General features: G+C 39.5%; 3 long non-coding RNA genes across 3 annotated transcripts in view; 1 reads left to right on the top strand and 2 right to left on the bottom strand.

Moving 5' to 3' along the window:
* Window positions 1-4,224, bottom strand: part of LOC144583263 (uncharacterized) — a 6,093-nt gene extending 1,869 nt beyond the window's left edge. The window contains exons 1-2 of the long non-coding RNA XR_013536962.1: window positions 2,930-4,224; window positions 1-1,157 (exon numbers count right to left, since the gene is read on the bottom strand). The exon at window positions 1-1,157 is cut by the window's left edge and continues 1,869 nt beyond it. This is a non-coding gene — a long non-coding RNA (uncharacterized LOC144583263). The remainder of the gene's footprint in view (window positions 1,158-2,929) is intronic.
* Window positions 1-23,109, top strand: part of LOC140707387 (uncharacterized) — a 59,363-nt gene that overhangs the window by 6,684 nt on the left and 29,570 nt on the right. Inside the window, exons 2-3 of the long non-coding RNA XR_013536959.1 lie at window positions 17,135-19,337; window positions 20,746-22,566. This is a non-coding gene — a long non-coding RNA (uncharacterized LOC140707387). The remainder of the gene's footprint in view (window positions 1-17,134; window positions 19,338-20,745; window positions 22,567-23,109) is intronic.
* LOC144583262 (uncharacterized) lies at window positions 10,177-21,697 on the bottom strand. Its single transcript, XR_013536961.1, has 2 exons — window positions 21,578-21,697; window positions 10,177-10,263 (listed from the first exon to the last, which is right to left on the bottom strand). It is a non-coding gene; the product is annotated as an uncharacterized LOC144583262 (long non-coding RNA).

The raw sequence follows: 23,109 nt of genomic DNA on the forward strand, positions 1-23,109 counted from the left end.
TCTCCATTTGTACATGCTATGTGCACAGTTTGTTTGTTATGCTGCACATTAGGTAAGAAATATTTCTCGTTTCTTTTATTCTAGACAGAAAATCCAGGTCAAAGTACGTTGTCACTACTCAGTTTTCCACAACATAATTTTTCTCTGTCCTTTCCCCCTTATTCTGTCCCAACCCTGTCTCTCTAATTGCTCAATTAATTTGTGAAAGATGATTGGTTGAAATCACATATAGACGTACACAAATCTCAGATTTCAAAAGGATGGTGAGGAGGATCAATTTTGACTTTTCTGCACCTTTTCTTCCCCCCTTACATTATTCTCTCTATAGAAATGGTTCAGTTTTACTCTTTCAGTTGTCTTAGTCTAGCCTAAACATTTTTGTTATCAGACAAATCATAAAAATTTATCTGGACTTTTTCAATATGATACATGTCAAGCTAAGAGATACCAAAAAAGGAACATAAGAGATAAAAGCAGGAAAGGGAAACTGCATCAATGAATATTTATGTTGGCAAGAACTGACAATTTCATAAAAGCAAAAATAAACACACAGACAGTTCATTGGAAAAGAATGAAAGAAAATCAGCTTCACCCATTTCATTTCATTATATCACATAAATCAGTACTGATGTCCCTACATCTTCAAACTAGAAGAAGCAAATACACTTTTAGCTATAGTTTTTCAATGCATCAAGTTTACGGTTGTCTCAAAAGAAATCTTCATAAAAACTCCTTGTGAAATAATTATCTGTAAAACAATCAAGACACTATATCTCAATAAATGAGAGGATCGATTTAACAACAGACACTTGATTTATCTTTATTGATTAGAGAGGATTTGGTGTAATTTTAGTGAATTATGTCTGCCTTTCATTTTCCAGCAGAAATTTTTCTTCTGATGATCAAAAGACAGATCACAAACTACTACATGATCTTTTGTGTGCTACCTACATAATATCAAACTAATTACCTTTCAAAGCAACACTGATGTGGAAATGGACAAAGAATAATTTCTTCTTTATACTTGGTACCTAGCTGCAAATTCATAGGACTCTGCTTATAGCACTTACCTAAGAGCCTGATGTCATCTTCTCAATTCATTAATACAGAAATCAAGACTGAACTAGGAGTCGGTGTTAAAGGAACAAATCCAAGATCTTAGGAGAGAAGAATTAGAAAGATTAAGAAAGTAATATGATTTTTCTTCTTAAATAGGAGTAATTTCAAGGGAATAGTTAACACTGTAATGCCTGAACTTTTTTAAATAGCAAAAAGTCAAGACTAACTGGATTAGGGAGATATTCAGTAGTGCTGGATTTTATATATATATAAATATATCATTGCTGGGACATAAGAATTGTGGACTAATTGGAACTAGAAAGGCTAGTTATTTTGTCAGGACAAAGTACATTAGTTCAAGTCAATGTCTTCTCTTTCATGCTTTTAATTTACTGCAGTACAGACAAAAAGTCAAACTTTACCTCTTCTGTCCTAGTGTTATTAGATAATCTGGTCACTCAAAGCATCACTAATATAAAAGGTGCCTAATTGCTCATATTTTCATGCAGTGATTGATTAGTATTAATAATTTTAAATAGGCACGGGTATAAATCCACAGACATCCTATGAATAATCCTAAATAGAGTTTCATGACATAACCTTTAGAAAGGAGAAGAACTGAAAACAAAGATTACAGTACACATTTGTCCCCATTTTAAAATCTTCTTGCTCAATCAAGAACATGATTGTGAAAGCCTCATATGACACCTAACATGTGCCAATTAATGTATTTGCATTCTAGGAAGATTTACCAGCTGTGATCTGGATTATTAAAAATAATTCATATTCATTTTATATTTGTTTATTTTTGATAGACCTATCATGTCAGTAATGGGGCATTTTTGTAAAAATCTCAACCTGTCCAAAACACATCTTTATGTTTCACTCTGGCCAACTTCTGTGTCAAATTTAGTAAATTCAAAATGGATCAAAACACACAAACAAAAACTATATTCTAATAAAAAAGGAGCAGGCAGACTAGTTGCATTTAGATTAATTACTATGAGAAAACACCACCTTTCAGTCCCCAAATACCAAGAACATAACTCAGCCAAAGCTAATAATTTGAATACATTACATATTACATTAAATATTTATTTAATGTAACAGATTTAAGCACATGCTTAACTCTGCTGCTCAAACTAATGGGGCTTGAAGACGATGGACGTTGTCTGCACGTAGTTGTTTCTGGATAAAGACGATGCTGCCAATAAACATTTATATTTCTCTGCTGATAATTCACGTCATGTCTTGATATCTAGTTTTGGCCCCAAGGAGGGAGAGAGAATAGGGACTGCAGAAAGGAGACTGCTTCCCTGCCATGTGTTCGCTTTTCTCTCTGTACAGGAACCTATTTCTGTTCACAAACTGCACTCCTCTCCCAGGTCATCCTCATTGTATGCACAGGACATTGTTGAATAAAAGATAAACCAATGAACAAATCTGATTGAACCAATTGGTCCACATATCCGAAAATAAAGAGGAACACTGCTGTTGTGCTCATTGTTGCTATGTGGTCCCTTTCCCCAATGTGCTAGAAAGAGTATTCAACTCCAGATCACAATAATTATTCATAAATATTTATCTCTTTTTAGCATGAATCAGAGATCAAATATTTTACAGTTTATGCTGTACTTTTTTCTCCAGATCGTGTTGTATTTCAGTACCCAGCTTGCTGAGCAGAGGGGGGGAAAGTGCTCCCTGCATAATTATGTTGTAAACCACCCAGAGAGTGTTCTAGCTCTATGTGGTGGTATATAAGTCGAAATAATAATAATAATTCCATTTTCAAACTTAGCCTGTGAATTTTGAAATGATTTGTTTTGTGACAACTCTTTCTAAAGGCCATTGATTGCAATCCTGTACATACCTTTTGGAGTTCCATTGCTGAAGATTAGTTACGTTGGCATTTAAAGGCAAGTACAGTGAGGCCAGTGGTTAGTACCATTGCTTATGATTATCTTCTTGAACCATCCTTTTGCCAGCCGTTGTAATGGAAACAAAAGTTTTATCATGTGGAAAAATAACGTCCAGAAGAGTGTGCTATGCTGGCAACTGTAACAAGGAATGTACACATTGCCCTTTAATGTAGATTTGTGGGACTACTTTAAAAAACAACAAAATCATCACTATCACACGCTAAGTAAAAGCAGTCTTAAATTATTGAAACTTTCCAAAGTATGTACACTTAAAAGTGTGATATGCAAGCTTTGTTTTATATAATTAGATTAAAATGGAATCATTACAAGATCTTCATTTTTATTTTTATGTTTTTGAGACTAAAGCCTTTTTTCTGAAATAATCGCAAAAAGGAAAAAAGGAAAGGAAAAGAAATCTAGGCTTTTATCTGGAAAGGTAGTTCTTGAATTTTAATAAACCAATAACAATGTTATTGTTGGACAGGTAATAATTGTCTCCATATAAACTGAAAAATATTGTTGGAGTGATTAATATACAAAGCTGCATTATGCATTTGGGAGTGTTGATGCATAATTTTTAGTTCTAATGTTATTATGTAATTGAGAGAACATGTTCATTTGCTCTAATAACTACTAAGATGCACTTAATAAAATGAAATGTAATAATACTTGTAATTTAATCTATTCATGAAAGTAATTTTAAAAGTCTCCTATTCTCCTTAATGTAGATAACATTCATAATTTATAAAGTGTTGTGATGCCAAATTGACAATGCCATTGTTTTTTCCACTCTGAGATGATTCTGCAGCCTTCATTATCTGCATACCAACCTCAGGATTATCAAGGGCAAACAAAAGATAATTAACACCAGAAATAGGCAAATGCAGGAGCTACTGACTGAGGTTTTTCATTTACTGCAATACCTCAGAAAACCTGAGAAACAGAGTAGTATCTATTAAAACAATTTTTCCTAATTCAGAAAACACTTTCTATGCATATTTAAGTCTGAACACCTAAAATGATATTTTGATTATAAAACTATATCTCAGAAGACTAATTGTCATCATCTCCACTTACCACCATGCATTGGGTACATAGAAAAAGGAAGGTATTACTCAAAACTTAATTTTAGTGCTTTATATCGGATTATTATCTACAGTAGCAAGTTCAGACTATGGACATCTGTGTGGTATTTACACTTTGGCCATCTTGCTTCCAAAACTAACTTCATTTTTCCATGCCTCATTCCTCCCAAGGTTAAACAAGCCTAAGGATGGCACTTGCATTTTGAAGACAAGTTAGGAGCAGGTGAGGAACACATCATGTAATATAAAGAGGGGATGACTTCATCAAGCTTCTTTGGACATGTGTTATTTTCTCATCTATTGATGGAGTGCCAACCCAACATCCCAAAAAACAAACAAACATGGAGTTTAAATCTGAGTTTTAATATTATCTTTGGGGTAAAAGTATAAATATGACTTGATATAACAGTTTTTCTTGGAGTTTGCTTCATCAGCATTAGATATGGGGTGGGTGTGGTATCTGGCAATCCACAATTACACTTGTAGTAAGGTAAAGATTCCCCTTGACAATTTTTGTCCAGTCGTGTTCGACTCTAGGGGGCGGTGCTCATCCCCGTTTCCAAGCCACAGAGCCAGCATTTCTCCGAAGACAATCTTTCCATGGTCACATGGCCAGTGTGACTTAGACACGGAACGCTGTTACCTTCCCACCGAGGTGGTCCCTATTTATCTACTTGCATTTGCATGCTTTCGAACCGCTAGGTTGGCGGGAGCTGGGACAAGCGACGGGCACTCACTCCATCACGTGGATTCGATCTTACGACTGCTGGTCTTCTGACCCTGCAGCACAGGCTTCTGCGGTTTAGCCCGCAGCGCCACCACGTCCCTATATATACTTGTAGTACTTGCATGAAATCTAAAGTACTCTAATGTACTCTTGCGGGTGTGTCTTTTCAGATGGTTCAAAAACTAACTGGTGCAGAAGACAGCATGTTCAGATTTTTTTGTGCATTATTACATTGATACTCTATTTTTACTTATTACCACTCTGTTTCCAAACTCAATTTAAAATGCTGGTGTTTACCTATTAAGTTCTAAATAGTTTGAGGCCATGTTATCTGGGTGCAGGTTATCTGTTTGTCTAGGACCTGAGATGTGCACAGAGGCCATGATTTCAACAGGCACTAGAGAAACATGTTTCACAAATGGCCTTGTGTCTGTGGAACTCCCTTCCAAAGGACATACATTTGCTCCTTTCACTGCTGGCTTTTAAGCAATCCTTGAACTCCAATTTTAATTTTTTTTTGTGTGGTGCTGGGTTTTTGAAACATTGTTTTATTTTATTGTAATTATATGTCTCCTTTCTCGCCATAGGGGACCCATGGCGGTTCACAACAGATAAAATAACAGATTTAAAAACTTTATATAAAGATCACAATTTTAAAATTCCTTTAACTGCTCCTTTAACTTTAATTGTATTCTAATAGAACTGTGCTTCATCCTTTTAATGTTCAGTGTCTTGAGATAGCTATACTCTTTGGCCTAGAAATTTTCTAAATAAATAAAAAGTCTCCTTCAGAATTTCAGCATAGTTCTCCTAATGGAAAACAAGACTTGGATTGATAACCGATGTATACTTAGGAATCTAGTATTAAAACACTATTTGCATGATGACAATGTTAATAGGTCTAATTATTATTATAATTCTTATACCTGGAAAAAGTGTCTAGCTTTCTAGAATCACAAAAATAGAAAGGGGGAGAATCCCTGAACATTCCTTTTTTAGTTTTTCTTCAAATCTCATTGAAGTGAATGACTAAACTGTATAGCAATTATTTTCATAAAATATTTTTATATCATGAATAAGACAAGAGTGGCAAAAATATCACAAATTGACCACCTAATTGACTACATATAGCACTGATGAAAAGGAAACAGAACTGTTACTAGGCATCATGATTACAACTAATGTATATATTATTAACGTTTCTCAGCCTCAGTTTCTCCATTGCAATTTGAATAGTAATGGCTCTTTGGACCAGTTGATGTGAGTTTCTAATTTTACTCATACTACTGAACTAAACCTAGATTTGCTAAATGGCCAGAGTACATGGGGGGGGGAAGCCAACTTGCCCTGCTCAGGCAACTTTAACAGCAGCTTCATATGCAAAAATCAGCAGGTGCGGTTTTTCACAACCTGTAGATAAACTTTAGCCTTTGCTAATTCTGTGAATCAAGTGTCTGTTAAAGAGTGGCAACTCCAAGCTACATACAACTAGGTGCACAACCAAAGAGAAGCCTTAATTAGTGAAAGTGTTACAATCTTCTGCTCAGAAGTTACACATTTAAACATATATTTCCACTGTCCATTGTCACAATAATCAATCAGTGCCAAAAGAAGCTTGTTTCAATATAAATCACATTTAGCCATGTGATCAAAAAGTCTCTTGGTAGTACCAGAAATCCATAAACAAGGAATGCCATTTGCCCTTAAACAGGGACCGCTGATGGCCATCTAGTTCCTTATAAACAATTTCTTTGCAATTGGTCAGTCTACAGCAGCAGGTATCAGTCAGACAAGAGGGGTACATCAACTGGATCTTTTATGTACGTAAGGCTGACTCTTCATACCACAAGCAGCAATGGTCAATTTTATTTTTAACTATCCTATGATCTGATCCTATGCCTGGCACTGAGATGTGAGTCCTAATGTGTACATTGGGGCATACTGAGTAAAACCCAGGATATCTTTCTACACACAGTAGAAGCCCAGTTCTATTCATGAGTCACAGATTCTACCTAGTTTCTTGTAGCAGTGAGACTCATAAATATATTACCACTAAAAAGTTGCAGGGATGGTGTGGCGATCCCCCTGGTTGCCCCTTTATTTCTTTGGGCTCCACAAAGGTAAACACACCTTTTTTTCTTCTTTTCGCTGCCACCAGGTATTTCTCCTAATACAGTGATGCCTAATGGGTGCCCCGTTTAACAACGAATCCGCGTAGCGATGGATTTTTTGCGATCATTTTTGCGATCGCATAACGATGTTTCTAACGGGACAACATCGCTTTGCGATGATCGGTAAGCTGTTTCGCTTACCGATTTCTGCATAACGATGTTTTCCCAACAGCTGATCGGTGGTTCCAAAATGGCCGCTGGGTAAAAAAATGGCTGCCCGCTGTGTTTTTGCACCCATTCCTCGCTTACCAGGCAGCGAAAATGGTGGCCGTACCACTACAATTCCCACACACAGGAGCTGCTCATATAACTTAGGAATCAGGGGTTTGATCAAATATTCTTTTATTAATGAACAAAATCATAAGGAGAATCAAATATATAACTGTTTTAGGTGTGCATATATTAAATCATGTATTCAATCACTGGTATTTCTCATGTTATGCTTATGTGTTCATTCCTGCTTGTTCAATATGTTTTACTCTTTCAATATTCTTTTCTTAACCCCTTTTTATCTGTTCCTAAACCCTAGCTCTCTCCATCTCTTCTTGTCTCTAATTCTCTCTATCCCTCTCTCATTCCAACTGTCCTGAACTGTCTCTTCTCACTCTCTGTCATTCTGACTCTGCCCCTCCTGCTCTATCCTCTGATTGACATGCAGGAATGACGTCATCTTTTGGGTTCCGCTACAGATGGGTACTTGAGTCATGCTACTCACTGTCAAGTCCAACTTAAGGCACGCCAGCAACTTGACTCAAACTCAACCTAGGTTATTGCTGTTGTTGTTGTTTTGTCAAAGACTCGAGTCACAACTCAGACCCATTTTTCCAAGTCATGTTTCCGAGTCCCTATTCTTTTAATGGACAGGAGAGTCCATTAATGGACAGGAGAGACAGGCAAACAGTGGCAAACAGCAGAGGAGGAGGTAGCAATGAGGAGGGACCGCTTTTAAGAGAGTGGGGGGTGGTGGAGAAGTGAGGGAAGGTGAGGCAGAATCACCATTTTTTTTAAAAAACTATTGGCCATGATTCGGAGGATGTGGGTGGGCTGCGTAAGGGGGATTGTTAGCCTGGGGGATCCACTCAGGTCTCAACAGCAAGTTCCATTGCATGTTAGTGAATAGCACAGGTAGTTGTGATACCCTGGGGATTCTCAACAACATTAATCTAGTTATTTACAAATGAATGAATGAATATTTATTTATTTATTTGTTTACTTACTTACTTATTTATTTATTCCATTTATACCCCATCTATCTGGTCGTATTGACCACTCTGGGCGGCTTACAACACACAAAGGGGGGAAAATATAAGAACAATATATAAATAAAAAGGAATTTGTACATAATTTAAAAAAATTAATAAAGAAAACATAAAAATGAAGGAAAGGGAAGAGGTCAGGGATTAACTAGGAGGGGAAGGCCTGCCTGAACATCCATGTTTTCAGTTGTTTCTTAAAAGTACCCAGTGAGGGAGCCGCACAAATCTCCGGAGGTAGATTGTTCCAGAGGCGAGGAGCCACTGCCGAGGAGGCCCGGTTTCTTGTTTTTTCCTTCCGGGCCTCCCTCGGCGTCAGGCTCCTCAGCCTCACCTCCTGACTTGCGCGGGTGACACGGGTAGAACTGGGTGGGAGTAAGCGTTCCGCCAGGTATCGAGGCTCTAAACCGTTTAGGGCTTTATACGTAACCATCAGAACTTTGAAGTTGATGCGGAACCAAATGGGCAGCCAATGCAGCGCGGCCAGAATAGGAGAAATGTGATGGTACTTTCTCGCTCCACTAAGGAGTCTGGCCGCCGCGTTCTGCACCATTTGGAGTTTCTGCATCAACTTCAAAGGTAGCCCCACATAGAGCGCGGATATGGATATGGATAAAATGTGTCTCTTAATCAGGCACAATGAATGATCCACTAAACATTGTGGATTCCTAAATCCTGTTTCAATAAACAGAACTAAGCAACAATGTTCAGTTAATTAAATGGGAATTTAGATGTACATGTTTCTCAGGCTGTGTCCAAACCTTAATAAAAAGGAACATGCCTCCTATTTCAAAACAATGCATAAAATCTAATACTGGACTTCCCTTGGTAAAATAGCAGAATCCAGTGGAAGCATGGTTGGGGAAGTAATCTCCCCTTTCCGAGAACCTTCCATACCATCCCAAAGTTTGCCTTGGAAGGCGAAGAAAAACACAATGGCTGCCCAGGAGAAGAAAGTAAATTCTACCAGCTTGATACTGCAGCACCAGTATCACATGGAGTGCAGGGGCATTTGCTTTCTTTTTATGCTTTTCTTCAAATCTATAGCTTCTTCAGGTTTCTACTTTTCAGCCCATGACTAATTTATCCACATTTTTTTGTCACCCGCATTGTCTAGTCAGTCTTCCTAACATTCCATATTTCTCTCATAACACAACCCTCCTATTCTTAGCTATTTTGTAATACCCTGTTAGCAGATACCCTTGCTAACAGTCCTTTTCACCCTCAACTTCCTGTCTCCTCAGTATCTTTCCCCTAAACCCCTCCCCCTGGCTTGCTTACTCACTTACTCTCTCTCATGTTTCTTGGTCAGCCTTTTATGTGGGCTTCTATTAACATCTTCCTCACAGGCCATTGTGCTTCTTCTCTTCTATGCTGGACACCTTTCCAACTCTCAGCCATCAACATTCTGGCATTTTTTGTTTAAGACAAATTGACAACAGTTTGTTTCCACATGGGAAATGAATTGCAAAGTATTTAATCCATTGAGCATGAAGCATCTTTGTCTGAAACTCACTGGCAAAAGTTCGACCAGCACAAGTACAATCCAATGCAGATATATATGTTCCAAGTTACCTGGATAAGACAGGTACTATATGTTAAACAAATAAATTACTAATAAGAAATATTTCTCCTATATGTTCAGTATTGTACACTTCAAAGAACTATTATATATTTAAATTTTACTGACATTACAAGTTTTTCATTTTTTTCATATTTTCACAACAGCAATTTTGCAATTTCTTGCACATCTTAAGTGTGAGCTGTATTCATGGTTTCATTTTGAAAGCCTCCTGTAGACTAGGATTTGCAGAGATTTGTATTAAATAAAAAGAAATACTTAATACTGAGCTATCAGTGAGCCAAAATAACCTATGCTTTTCATATCTGAATATTTTAAGGCAGCTCTTACCTTTAAAATGTGCCTTGGATTATATTATTTCTATGGACTCAGGTTTTCCATTTATTTATTTTATGAACAGCTCATTTTCTTCTTTTCAAGCTCTTTTTTTTCCAAACACCAGTCAATAGCTCATTTTTCAGGCAGGCCTATATGATAAACACAGAGCAGATCCTTCAGGGAAATCTGAAAATCTTATCCATATATGTGTAGATGTACAGAGATGTGCATGCATGTAAATAGTGAGACAGGTGAAAAGCCACTTATGCAAGTAGAAGCACCATAAGGTTTTAAAAAGCACTCAAACATTTCCATTGTTCTGCTAAGAAACATCATTTTGTCTTTGCAGATTTAGTTAGTTAGGCATCCTTCAGTCTCGAAAGACTATGGTACCGTGCTCTGTATGGAGGACTTGGAACAGTGTCTAGTGTGGCTGAGGAGGCCAATTCGAGAGTGACAGTCTCTTCCACACTGAAGACAAATCCAATCTGTCCCCTGTGCAGATACTGCCTACCAAAACCAGGCAGATCTGTCTCTTGGCTTTACAATATGACTGCATTCCTCTCTAATTTCTTCTGCAAACTTCTTTAAACACATCGTTAGAGCTACTTCTTCTTGGCAGAGTGTGAATTTTGTGTCTTTAACAAAAGTCTAGCTAGTTCAAAGACCTACAGAATTAGGTTCAAGTCTCCCCTAAGTAGACCACCCTTATTGCTTAGTTCTCTTCAACTGGCACTTACAGTCTCAATAAATCTCTCTGAGACATTGGCAAGAGAAAGAAATAAAAATTCAATTTATTCACAAGTCTCAACCGATCAAAAACAGCATATTGAAGAAAAATAATAAAGGGTTACACGAACAGACATTAACTGTCTCATAGCTGCATACTGGCTATCTGACAGATTATTACATACAGTGGTGCCTCGCTTAATGATTTCCCCGCATTACGACAAATCCACTTTATGACGATATTTTTGCGATTGCAATTGTGATCGCAAAACGATGACCTAAACGGGGGAATTTCACCTTATGATGATCGGTTCCCTAATTCGGAAACCGATTCTTCGCAAAATAATGTTTTTCTAACAGCTGATTGGCGGTTTCAAAATGGCCACCAGGTAATTAAAATGGCTTCCCGCTGTGTTTAGGGACGGATTCCTCGCTATACAGGCAGCGAAAATGGCCGCCGTATGGAGGATCTTCGCTGGACTGTGAGTTTTTACCCCACTGGAATGCATTGAACGGGTTTCAATGCGTTTCAATGAGGTTTTTAATTTCGCTTTACGATGTTGTCGCTTAACGGCGATTTTCCTGGAACGGATTATCGTCGTTAAGGGAGGCACCACTGTACTGAATCCATAACCAACTCTGCCTACAGAACTAACTAACTTCTGACCGAAAAAGTACAGAAAAAGGGCTCTTGAGTAGAGAGGTGTGTCTCTCTTCAAAATATGAGGCAAAGAGGGAACAATGGGTAGCTGTTTGATTGATTGAGAGTTACTGCAGCCCAGAAAACTCCCTCCCAGGCAAAACCTCTTAAAGGCAGCAAACAAAGGTTGCTAAATTCCAAAACTTCCCAACAACAGTGTGATGAAGATGAATGGCATATAGGCACATGGTAGCAAAAAGTGGTGGTGGTAGGGAGAGAAGGGTAGCTGTGCCCACTTTGGTTTCCAGTACTACAAGCCACAAATGTGTGGCTGAGGATAAGTTATGCCCAAAGAAACATGGTATTTCATGGGGATAAAAAGCTTTCCACCACCAACTTAATTTCATAACTGCAATTGTTTTCCAGCTTTTTATCTTTTAACTAACTAGCTGCCATGATTTCCTCTACTGCAAAACATCATACTTTGTAATACTGTGAGAATAACAACTGTACAGAACTGAAACTAGCAATTTTGGCACCGTCTGCTGCCTCACGAGGGCCTAGTATACCAACCCTCTTTCTCTACTATTTCACAATCGCCACTGAAAAGTGGTTCAACATAGAGGTTTGGTCTACTGCCATCCTTTCCTATGGTAGTAAATCAGACTGCCAGGCTGGTTTTGGAAATCTAGGAGAATGGGTGTATCCTTTCAATGTGATGTCCTGTGGTAAAGTCCCTGTTTCCTAACCCTTTTCACAGCTCATCAACCTCACAAGCACAAATGGTCAACCTTTGGGGAAGAAACATCGATAATGACGTGAAATGACTTCTAGTGAAAGTGAAATAAGAAAGTGCCAAAGCAGGGCTGCACCTGAAAATGAAGTAGACATGACTACAGAATTACACAACTTTAAAAGTGTGCTGCTTATATACTCCCTATAGTGCTTAAAGCACCCTCTTGACTGTTTACAATGTAATTATGCAGGCTTTGTATACTCTCTCTCTCTCTCTCTCTCTCTCTCTCTCTCTCACACACACACACACACACACACACACACACACACACACACACACACACACAAGTTGTGTACTCAATTTACCAATCTCGGAATGATGGAAGGCTTAGTGAACCTTGAGCCAGCAAAGTAAGCAAAATTTTGGACTGCAGTACTGCAGTTTAACTATTGTGCCACAAGGCTCACTGTAGATAATGTTTAATGTTGATAATGCAGAAACTGAAATAGTGAAAAATTTTGAACACCATGGTTCAGATCAATCCAAATGAATAATGAGGTCAAGAAATCAGAAGAAGACTGAAACTCAGAAGGGCAGCAAAGAAGGAATTAGAAAGATCATCAAAAGTAAGGGTGTATCACTGGAGACCACAACCAAGATCGTCTACTACACTACTGTACTTCTGATCACTGTGTATGACTGAGAAGGCTGGACAGATATCTCAGACTGCCAAAAAGACAAGCAGTTTCTAGAGAAAATCAAGCCTGAACTACTTCTGGAGACAAAATATTGAACCTGAGGCTGTCCTACTTATGGCATATCATGAGAAGGTGTGATTATCTGGAAAAGACTATTGTGCTGGAAAAGGTTGAAGGCAGCAGGAAAAGAGGAATATGAGATGAATTGGCACCCTAAAGGAAACCACAGGCCTGAGTTTAGAAGCTCTGAGCAAGGCTGCTGAGGACAGGACATGTTGGATGTCACTCATTCATAGGGTCACACAAGTCAAAGTGACTTTACAATACATAACAATAACAACTATAATTTTTTAAACAATTAATAGTAAAGGATTGATATTTAATAAGAACTACCTAGATTAAAATTCCAAATGGGAAAACCTTATAGTCAGAAGGATTCTAATGCTTTCCAATAGTTAAAAGTTTGGAATAGTTTCCTGCACAACAGTTCTTTTCCAATTACATGCAACAAGTGTAGGAAAAGCAGTTGGGAGAAAATCAAAAGAAAGATCTAGAACGTTGGTTCTAAAACTCTGGCCCTCCAGATGCTTTGGACTTCAACTCCACAGCTCCCAATGACTTATCCAGGATGAAACAGAACCCATAGCGACCTTGGAACCTTTGGAGAGGAGGTATCATTTTCAAAATTTATTTCTGAAAACACATAGGGGCTGAATGACAAGCAACTACCGATTTCAGCCAATTAGTTTCTAGACAATGAAACAGTATTAACTAGGGAGGAAGAACTCTGAAGTCTTAGGAAGAAACAAAGATGTGCCATTTCCCACATTACAATCTGAGTGTCAGCTGTTTTCTATTCAAAAGGAAGAACTTCATATCATGAGAAAGCACAAGCGAGTATTTAATCCTTTTAAGTGCCCCTTGAACTGGAATGACTCCCATTGAACTCAGTGGAACCTACTTCCACTATTAGGTTGCAATCCTATGCACCTGCTTAGGACTGCATTGTTAGGATGCAATTCTAGTATTAAGCTGCAGTGAACTCAATAGGACATTTAAATAAACATGCATATGATGGAATTCTGAATGCTGTACTGTGCTTTGGTGATAATCTGCTTCAGTCAAGGAAGGTACTTCGAGGCAAAGGAGCAGATGTCCCATATGAATTCTTCATCAAGAATGCGGAAGCATTCTGTTGTTAATTTAAGAGCTTATAGTGTTAGGATGAAGTGATATTTTACTTTGATCATGCTGAGTGTTTCTATGTACCTCTGGAGATTCCATAGCCCAGTCACTGTTGGGGCTTACCTCTGGCATGCAGTATCCTAGTTTTTAACAACACTATGTACAACTCCCTGATTTACGTCATAAATTGCACAACCCAGCTAAGACACCCGACTGAGGATTTTTTTAGTGTGCAATTAGTAGTAATTATAACTTCATAAGATGTGTGTGTGTGTGTATTCATATGTAGTAATAAACTCTACTGAAGTTTAACAACCCAATTCTGCACTTTTTTCCTAGTAGTTTTTTCTTGCAATATGGAAAATAAAGTTTCCTTCAACTATTCTATACAGTTGTTTGTCAGAAGAAGCAAGTGTTCTACAGCATGTTCTTTAAAACTTTGTATGTTTGGATAATATAAAAATTCATAACTGACCAGAGTAGTAAAAAATTAAAATGTCACATAGCAAATCTTGTGGTCTTATGGCTTGCTTAGTCTTAGAGGGGCCCTAGATCTCTTCACCATTGCCACAGCTACTCAGTGGAAAGTTGGTAACCATAACCTTTCAGAGATATAGATATATTTGGAAATAAAATCTAAAGAAGGGTCAAAGTACTTTATAATATTCTGTGATGTGCTCTTTTAGAGAAGACACATTGTTCTGTAAATTAGAAATAAACAGCACATGGAGAATGGGAAGGAGGTAGCAAACAGCTGGATCATACCGTTAACAGTGAGATAGAATTTTTAGAATATTTCATATTTATTATGTTAGTAATCACTATGATGACTCCAGGACTGATTATTGGTTATCCTACTATTTGAAGTGTGAGATGAGCCAGACTATTGTTCAGGTATACTCCTGCAGAAGATATCAGAAATGTGTTGCTGAATACTGTCTCTCTCCATCATTTCCCTCTTATTTTTATTTGTTTATTTATTTTATTAGACGTATACCCCGCCAATCTAGACCAAAAGTCTACTCTGGGCGGCATTACAAATTTAAAAACACCTCTTACAGGTGCAGTGTCTTCAGCAGGGGGTTGTGAAGGCTCCCCGGATCCTGCACAATCAGGGCCTGGCAAAGGGATGAAATGGAGGACATGGAGCTAGCTAACACATCACTGTTTTCCCCTCACACAATTGCATGATGAGAAGAATGCCTGAAGAGGTCTTCAGATATATGAATTTGCATGATATGAACTGAGAAATTTCTTGTTCAGAATAAACTACTGTGCCTTGGGATTCTTTATAATAGAATTGGCATGATTCTTTGTGAGTGGGTCCAAGCTTATATTCCTTCCATCCTGCCTTTCTTTCCCTCAAAAATGGCAAAGGTTCCTCAAGATCAGGGGTCTCCAAACTTTTCAGTATGATGGCCATATTGTATATTTTATACATTTTCGAGGGCTGAAAAAGGGAAGGGGGGCCAAGCAATCCCTTACCCCTGCTGTCTTTGCAAAGACAATGGGGGATTGCTTGTCAGGCTTTGTTCCTCTTCCTATCCCACTCAGGCATAGGAAGAGGAGCGAAGGGGGACCCAAGTGATCCCCCACCCTTCCCTCCTCTTCCTATGCCTGAGCGGAGATAGGAAGAGGAACAAAGCCTGACAGAAGCGATCCCCCACCCCCACTGTCTTTGCAAAGACAGCAGGGGTAGGGGATTGCTTGGGTCCCTCTTCCCTCCTCTTCCTATGCCCGAACCAGATAAAAAGGCCAGGTGGGTCAGATGTAGCCCGTGGGCCATAGTTTGGAGACCCCTGCTCAAGATGCATAAACTTTTTATTACTGTAACTGACAATGTTGAGCTCTTTCTTCACTGTTCTACTGTGACGGACAGGTGAGGGCAGAGCTGTTCGCTACAATAGGTTTCCGAGTTGAGTTCCTTAGGCTGGGGCAAATGGTCTCACAACAAGGGTGTTGAGCCCATTCTCCTTCAGTTGGTGTCTTGAATTGGGAGCTTGGCACTGGTTTGCCTCCCTTCCTCCTTTTGGGCACACATATATGGTCCATTCTACTGGTTCCATTTCTCCCAGTTGCATAGCTATTCCCTCTCTTCCCTTTCTCTGAATATTCTCTCTCCCTCTGTCTCTTTTAGCCTTGGGTGATATGCATATGATATTGTTGCCTTCTCTCTATTTCTTCAAGAGGTAATTTCATTCTGATTTTCTCCCTGGTCCAGGGATCCTCCATCTCCAACCAAATACATTCTAAGAGTATATCTCCTTCCTCCTCTTCACTCTTCCTTCCCCCCCTTCCTCTTGTTCCACCCTCGACCCCCAATATACTGTACCTCTCCTTTTATCCCTTCCCCCACCTCTGTTACCAGATATCCCTCTTCTATTGGTGATTCTTTTTCAACCACCCTTTTCCTCCTCTCCTTTCTTGCTCTTTTTCTCTTGTATCTCTAATTGAGCCACCGCCGGTAACAAGAGTATAAACGGTTTCGTAACCCACTATGGTGGGAGTTTGAGGGGACAGCTCACTCTATTTCTTTGTGGTGGAGGCCTGGTCCTTCTCACATTCTTACATTAATCTTGATTTGGAACAGAGGATGTGCATTGTTAAAATTTGTTATACTGTATTATGAAATGTAATCAATTGAATTCCCATTTGTATGCTGATTGCATGACTTGGAACTATACTAGAATTTGGGACTCATTAATTTTGGTCCTGTTTCACCATTGCCCTTACACCAGCCTAGATATTCAGCTGGTTTATGCCCTAGGTGAGCAAAAGATTTTAAATACGGATCCATGGATTTTTGAAAAATTCTTATTTTTTAAAAATGCCATTGCAATATGTTTTGTCTTATAAAACCTGCAGTGTTCTGGGTTCTGATTATGTCTATGTGAAGAGATTTTGGATTTCTCAGAACATGGCTCAAGGCATTTCTATTGTCTTTCAGCTTTGGCTGTTTCTGACTTCTTCTAGTTTCCATTATGGTTGTTGTTAGTTGCACTCTTTTGTAATTGAGGCCATATTATTTGCAGGTGGAGCATTTGTCTTACTTCTAGTTTGAAGCTTCATGGTCAACAACCGTATCATCTCCAATTCAGATGGAACTGGTTTCAGCTGATATCAGGGTAACCAGCCTATATGGTAGGAGCTTATAGAATTGCATGCCAATTTAGCCTATGATCAGTTGATGGGGTCATCTTAGCTGTTAGATGTCTTCTTGGTGATTTGCTATTGGCAAGTTATTACTGGTTACTGATTTCCAGCCTAGGTCTCTGGTGACTTGTTGCCCAGTGGCTACCAATATCCTACGTCTTATTTTGGTTGTGCTACTTTAAGCACATCACAAGAAGCCAGGATTCTCTGGAAAAGATAATAATGCTAGGAAAGGTAGAAGTCAGAAGGAATGTGGAAGACCAGATACAGGATGGATTGACTCTTTAAAGAAATATTTAAAAAAACAATTAGATAAACAAAACATGAAAGGTAAAAACACATCTCCAAAAAGCTTAATAATTACATTAAATATACCAGGACAGAGTCTTAAAAAGAATCCAATACAGTGCCAAGTGCAGGTTCCTGGCTTCCCTGTTCCATCTCCTCTAGGCACTGTTGGAGGGGACAGGGCACTGAACTACCTGTTGCAGCAGCGAATGAAACAAAACAAACTGCCAAACCAGTGGTTCACGCCCAACTCTAAATTGCAATATACAGTAATTTGGTAATAAAGCTTGGACAAGCTGCACAGTCCTAAAATGACCCCAGAAGAAGGGAATGGTAAATAGTTTCCGAGTATTCTCTACCTAGAAAACCCTGGAAAGGATCACCATAAGTCAGAACTCACTTGACACCACACAATTATTATTATAAACTCATCACTTTATTTTCAGTCAATGAAAAATACAAAGTAATGTTTTGAATATATAAGTAAGGGTTCTGAAGATAACAAAAATAGAACCCACTACATGACATAGAGTGTCCCGGGACGTATATCGTTCCCTCCCATTGAATTTCATTTAATTGTATTAATTAATTAATTAATTAATGAGCAATTAATTAATGAGCAATCCAATCTGTCCTAAACCACCTGCAATGCCCTAAGCAAAATAATTTTCTAATCAACTGGCTGGTTCTGTTGCTGTTTGAACATTATTTATTTCTTCTCATTTTGTAATTTCCTTGTTGTTGTATTTGTCTTTTTTATAATATCATGTCTGTTGCCCCAGACTTTATGTGGCCCTTACACATGAAGAATCATTCAAAAAATTTTTAAAAATGAAATATATTCTTATATTTCTACATACTCTACCTCAACTCACAAAGACCTGCCTGGTTCTCTAAAATCTAATGCTGATGATAACTGAACAGTATGATTAGCTGTATGGATACAGTCCACATTTTCTTTGTGGTTTAGTGTTTAAAAGTCAGTATTCATGCATCAAAAACATGAGGCACCAACAATAATGCAGCCATAATACTATCAAATTAAAATTCCAGTTACAAAGGGTGAAACAATTAAAAATTTAGAAATCAGTTTAGAGAAAAAACTTGGGGACTTGAATTCATATCTCCTATTCCATCACTCTATCCACTGTACCAGACTGAGTATCCTAGTCCACATTAATCCTGTCTCAGTTTCAACAAATGATAAGAGACCACTGCACAGTTTGGAGCATATGGAACTCAGGAATTGCAAAGATAATCATGCTCCTGGATGGGAGACCACAGAGAACCCTATGTAAGAGCAGAATATAATAAGAACATGTCTACCTTCGCACTGCTCCACATGGGCTATCCACAATTGTTTTATTTCAAATGCTACCATAAAAATAGCAATACCCTACACCTGCAGAGGCAGCATCCATATAGCTCCATAATTCACATGACCCTATGAACTGTGTGCTTTTAATTTTCATAAAGCTAGTTTCTAGGAGATGCTCAGTGGGACGCTTCATCTGCCCTCTTCTTGCTCCAGAGATCTGAGTGATTTTAGAGATTTCCTTGACTGTTTATATCTCATAGCCCTCTACAGTTACTTCCTCCCCATTTAGGTTCCACCTTAGCTTCTCCAGTCTGCTTTGGCACCACATGATGCTTTCTCTTAATATGCTTCCCCACAATGGAAGCCTCCCCATGGAGCACCATACTGTGAAAGGTTCCCTCACTTCTGGACTGTATGGATATAGGAAACAAAAAAATTACTATAAACAACTAGGCACTGAGAAAATAAGAACTAAGGTAAGTGTCAAGTTTTTCATATTGAACAACTGTGAGCGTGACTAGACAGCCCAATTAATCCAGCCTGGATCAGTCTAGATTAATGGCTGTGAACCTTTTTGGGCTTGAGTGCCCAAACAAGAAAAAACAACAACAACCGGGGGAGGCAGAACCGGAAGTGGCGGCAGTGGAACCGGAAGTGGCAGGAGAAGGGGGAATCATGGGCATGGAGGTGTCTCGAGATCCCACTGCAGATCCACCACCAGCTTCAGCTGCTCCAGATCCTGACCTGTCGCCTGTCCGGCCACCAGCACTGCGATTGCAACTGCCTGCTCAGGTTTGGCTGTGAGGGGGAGGGGGAGTAGTGATCTGGCGACTTACGGCTCGCGTGCTAGCAAAAAGGGCTCCGTGTGCCAGCTGTGTCACGCGTGCCATAGGTTTGCCACCACTGGTCTAGATCATGCTAAAGAAGATCACTTTAAGGTACGGTATGTCATCCATATGCAACAACTAACAACAGTGCATCTCAAGCAACCCTGTTTAGCACAATCTACATCAGTCTTCTTCTTTCCCTCATTTCTCAAGAACCTCTAAAGGAAAAAGGGGGTAGGGAAATCCCCTTCCTGTCACCTTCTCTGTCCTTTGCTTAAACAACAATCTTGAGAAATTGAAAGCTTCCTTTCCCATTCTCCTGGGGAGGAGAAAGGAAATGAAGCTTTCCATTTATTTTTAATTGTTGCTAACTGATACAGTGCATCAGTCATGAATTTCAAAGCATTGCTGATGTCTTAGTAACAGATTGAAAAAAAAATGAAAAACTTCCTCATCCTTCCCCTTCACAGGGGAATGGCAAGGAAGTTTTTCATTTTCCAAGATTGTTAAAAAGCTTAAGCCAATTATTTTGGTTTGATCCCAGTTTGCTGGAAGCAAACCATAATGGAACAATTCTATTGACACACACAGAGAGACACAGACACACACACATACAAAACAGTAGCCCCTGCCAAATACACCAAAAGAGGTGGGTAGGAATCAATCAGGAATGGGTTGGTTTGCAATGGCACATATATCGTGTGGTCACCAGGAAAAAGAGTGAACCAAACCAGTTCAAACCACTGGATAAACGCCTATCTAGTTGCACCTTAAGTTTGCTACAGAATACTCATGGTTGCTTCCAGACAGACAGCCTATAGAGTTACTAGAGCTACAAGCTTTAGAGTTGTATAGCCTTTGCATGATTTGTGCCTTAATGAGTTTTCAAAGAAAGGCAAAGGTAGAAAGTAAAGTATAAAAGGTAAAGGACAAAACAAGAAGCTGTGAGGGAAAGCAGGAAGATGATAACAATGTCTGTATATTTCATAAAATTCCGTAAACGAGGCAAGGCAATTGTGACCGAAAATTTATCTGGGAGTATTTCACTCTATTTCAGCGCATGAAGCAAAACAGCAACAATTGATGCTGCTCTGGGAGAGGAGGAGCATTCCAGGACCTGGGAGTTGACAGCCATCAAACTCCTGGACAGAACTCCATGAAAAAAGTATTGTCCTTTGGGTGATAAGTTCAATTGGTAATTTACAGTGTGGTACAGATTTGTCCCCCTTCTTGTGAATTTTTTTTAATCGAATACTTTTATGTCTTTTTTTACTTCAACCCTTTTATCTTCTTATACATTTGACTGCCTTGGATGGTAAGTTATTAGGAGACAAAACTATTCATTAAAGGGCGGAGGGAAATGCTCTATGTGCACAGGCTACACTGGGATGCCAATCAAATAAGCAGAATATTACCATTCAATTTCCATGATCAATAATTATCAGTTTGCATATGGGTGGGGAACAATTGGCCCTCCAGATTATCATGGGACTGCAACGTCCACTTAGCCAGGATGGCGAATTGGGGGGGATGATCAAAGTTTTAGTCCAGCAACATCTCAATCCTTCATAGTAACTATCTCTCCCTGCTATTCATCTCATTAAATTATCAGCAGTGAGTGATTTCTGCATAAACCTCTAATGCACGGCCAAGATTTCTCACTAACCTCTCCTGCTAGGAATAGATTTATTTATTCCCAACTTTTACAGATTGTATCTACATTACACCAAATGGACAGCGACAACTCCAGGAAGCTTGCAATATGTTTAGAGGCACCTTAAAGATTAACTTGTTTTATTTGGCATACTGTTACATATTAACATCCCCCACTCCAAAAAGTGTCCGTAGGCATACCATTTTAAAATACTTCAGAAATGACCTGGCCCTACCATTTTGCCATTCTGCTGTGATATCTTAAGACAGTTGGGAGGCAATCTTGTCTTCAGGGCAGTTCAATCAGATCCAATACACTCGCTGTTGCTCTCCAGCCACAAAGGAAGGGAAGGGCCTTGGCAGGAGAAGTGCCTCAGAGCTTGCCTTTGTATTGTTTGCTCTGATGTGGTCTCTTCTGTTTGATCAGGTCCTGGAGAGCAGTTCTGACCACAGATCTGTCAGGAAGTTTACATTACAAATTAGCTAATTGGGTTCTAAAGGATTTGCACCCAAAATGCTTCCCACTACAGAAGGACAACAGAGAGACTTCAGACTCTTTACTCTTGTTGTTATTATTATGATACCCCAGGACTTTTTTTTGCCAGGGAAGCATGTAAAAGTGTAACATATACAAACAGAGAGGCACACCCCCACCTCTCCTAGCACTGCTGCTCTTTTAGCGCCTGTGACCTTGAAGCCGTGATGAGCCAGGGAGACGCTACAAAATGTACAGGCTCCACCACACCAGGGACTTTGATGCTGGGGGGAGCTCTGGGGTCAAGCACAGAAAGGGGAAATAAATGGTAAAATCACTGTCTCCAGACTCCTCAGATAAAATGGAAACAAGCACTTGGCATTTTCACTGCTGACAACCTGGCTTGTTTGTTCACTCTAATGAGCACTCTGGCTCCATTAATGAGCAGACTGAATCCATTATCATCATCATTTCAAAAGGCAGCGTGCCACTAAATAGCTTCCCATATTAGCAGGCATTGCCCTTGTTGTTCCATTTGATCAGCACTGGCAGCAGGGAGCCCGCCGCACTCCCACTTTTTCCTTTCTCTCTTTCTCAACCCCCCCTCTCTCTTTTTTTTTCCCTGCTAGGAAATTAGCAAGTGAAAATTAGTCTCCTTACTACACGTACACAGGCATGCAACACACTCGCACGCACATACACAGAAAACGTGACCCCGAGTAACAAGCCGTGATCTGAGATAACAACAAGGTGAGAAGAGGAGTAGGGATCGGTCGAAGGAGGGAGAGGGAAAGTCGGGAATGAGGGGGACATGAAGGAGAAACCAAAGGGGCGCAGAAGAAACCAAAGGGTAGGCAGGAGAGGACAACGAGGAGGAGGTGCGCGCGTGTGTGTATGGTGTGCGTGTACTGAAACCCAGAAGGATCAACGAAGGTTGTGGAGTGTTTTCCCAGCTAAAAACAGGGCACCTCTGGCTGGAGGAAGCGGGCCTCGCTGCTTTGCAGCGGCACCTTTCCGAAGACATCAAAGAACCAATTAACTCTGTCGCAAATTGGGTGGCGCGCTTTAACACTCGAAGGCTGTTGAGGGCAGCAAAGCCTCGTCGTGCAGCCGACACGCAGCCCTTCCGTGCTGTCTCCCTCTTTCGCGCGCTCTCTTTCCCTTTCTCTCTTCATCGCCAGCTCTTCTCTCCCCTCCCCAACCCCGCTTCTCTCTCTCTCTCTTTTTGAACCGCGGCTCTTGAATGCGTGCCATTCTTCCCGACTTTCAGCCTGCTAAAGGATTTTAATTAGG

The sequence above is a fragment of the Pogona vitticeps genome, chromosome 5 (assembly GCF_051106095.1).
Source record: "Pogona vitticeps strain Pit_001003342236 chromosome 5, PviZW2.1, whole genome shotgun sequence".
NCBI lineage: Eukaryota > Metazoa > Chordata > Lepidosauria > Squamata > Agamidae > Pogona > Pogona vitticeps.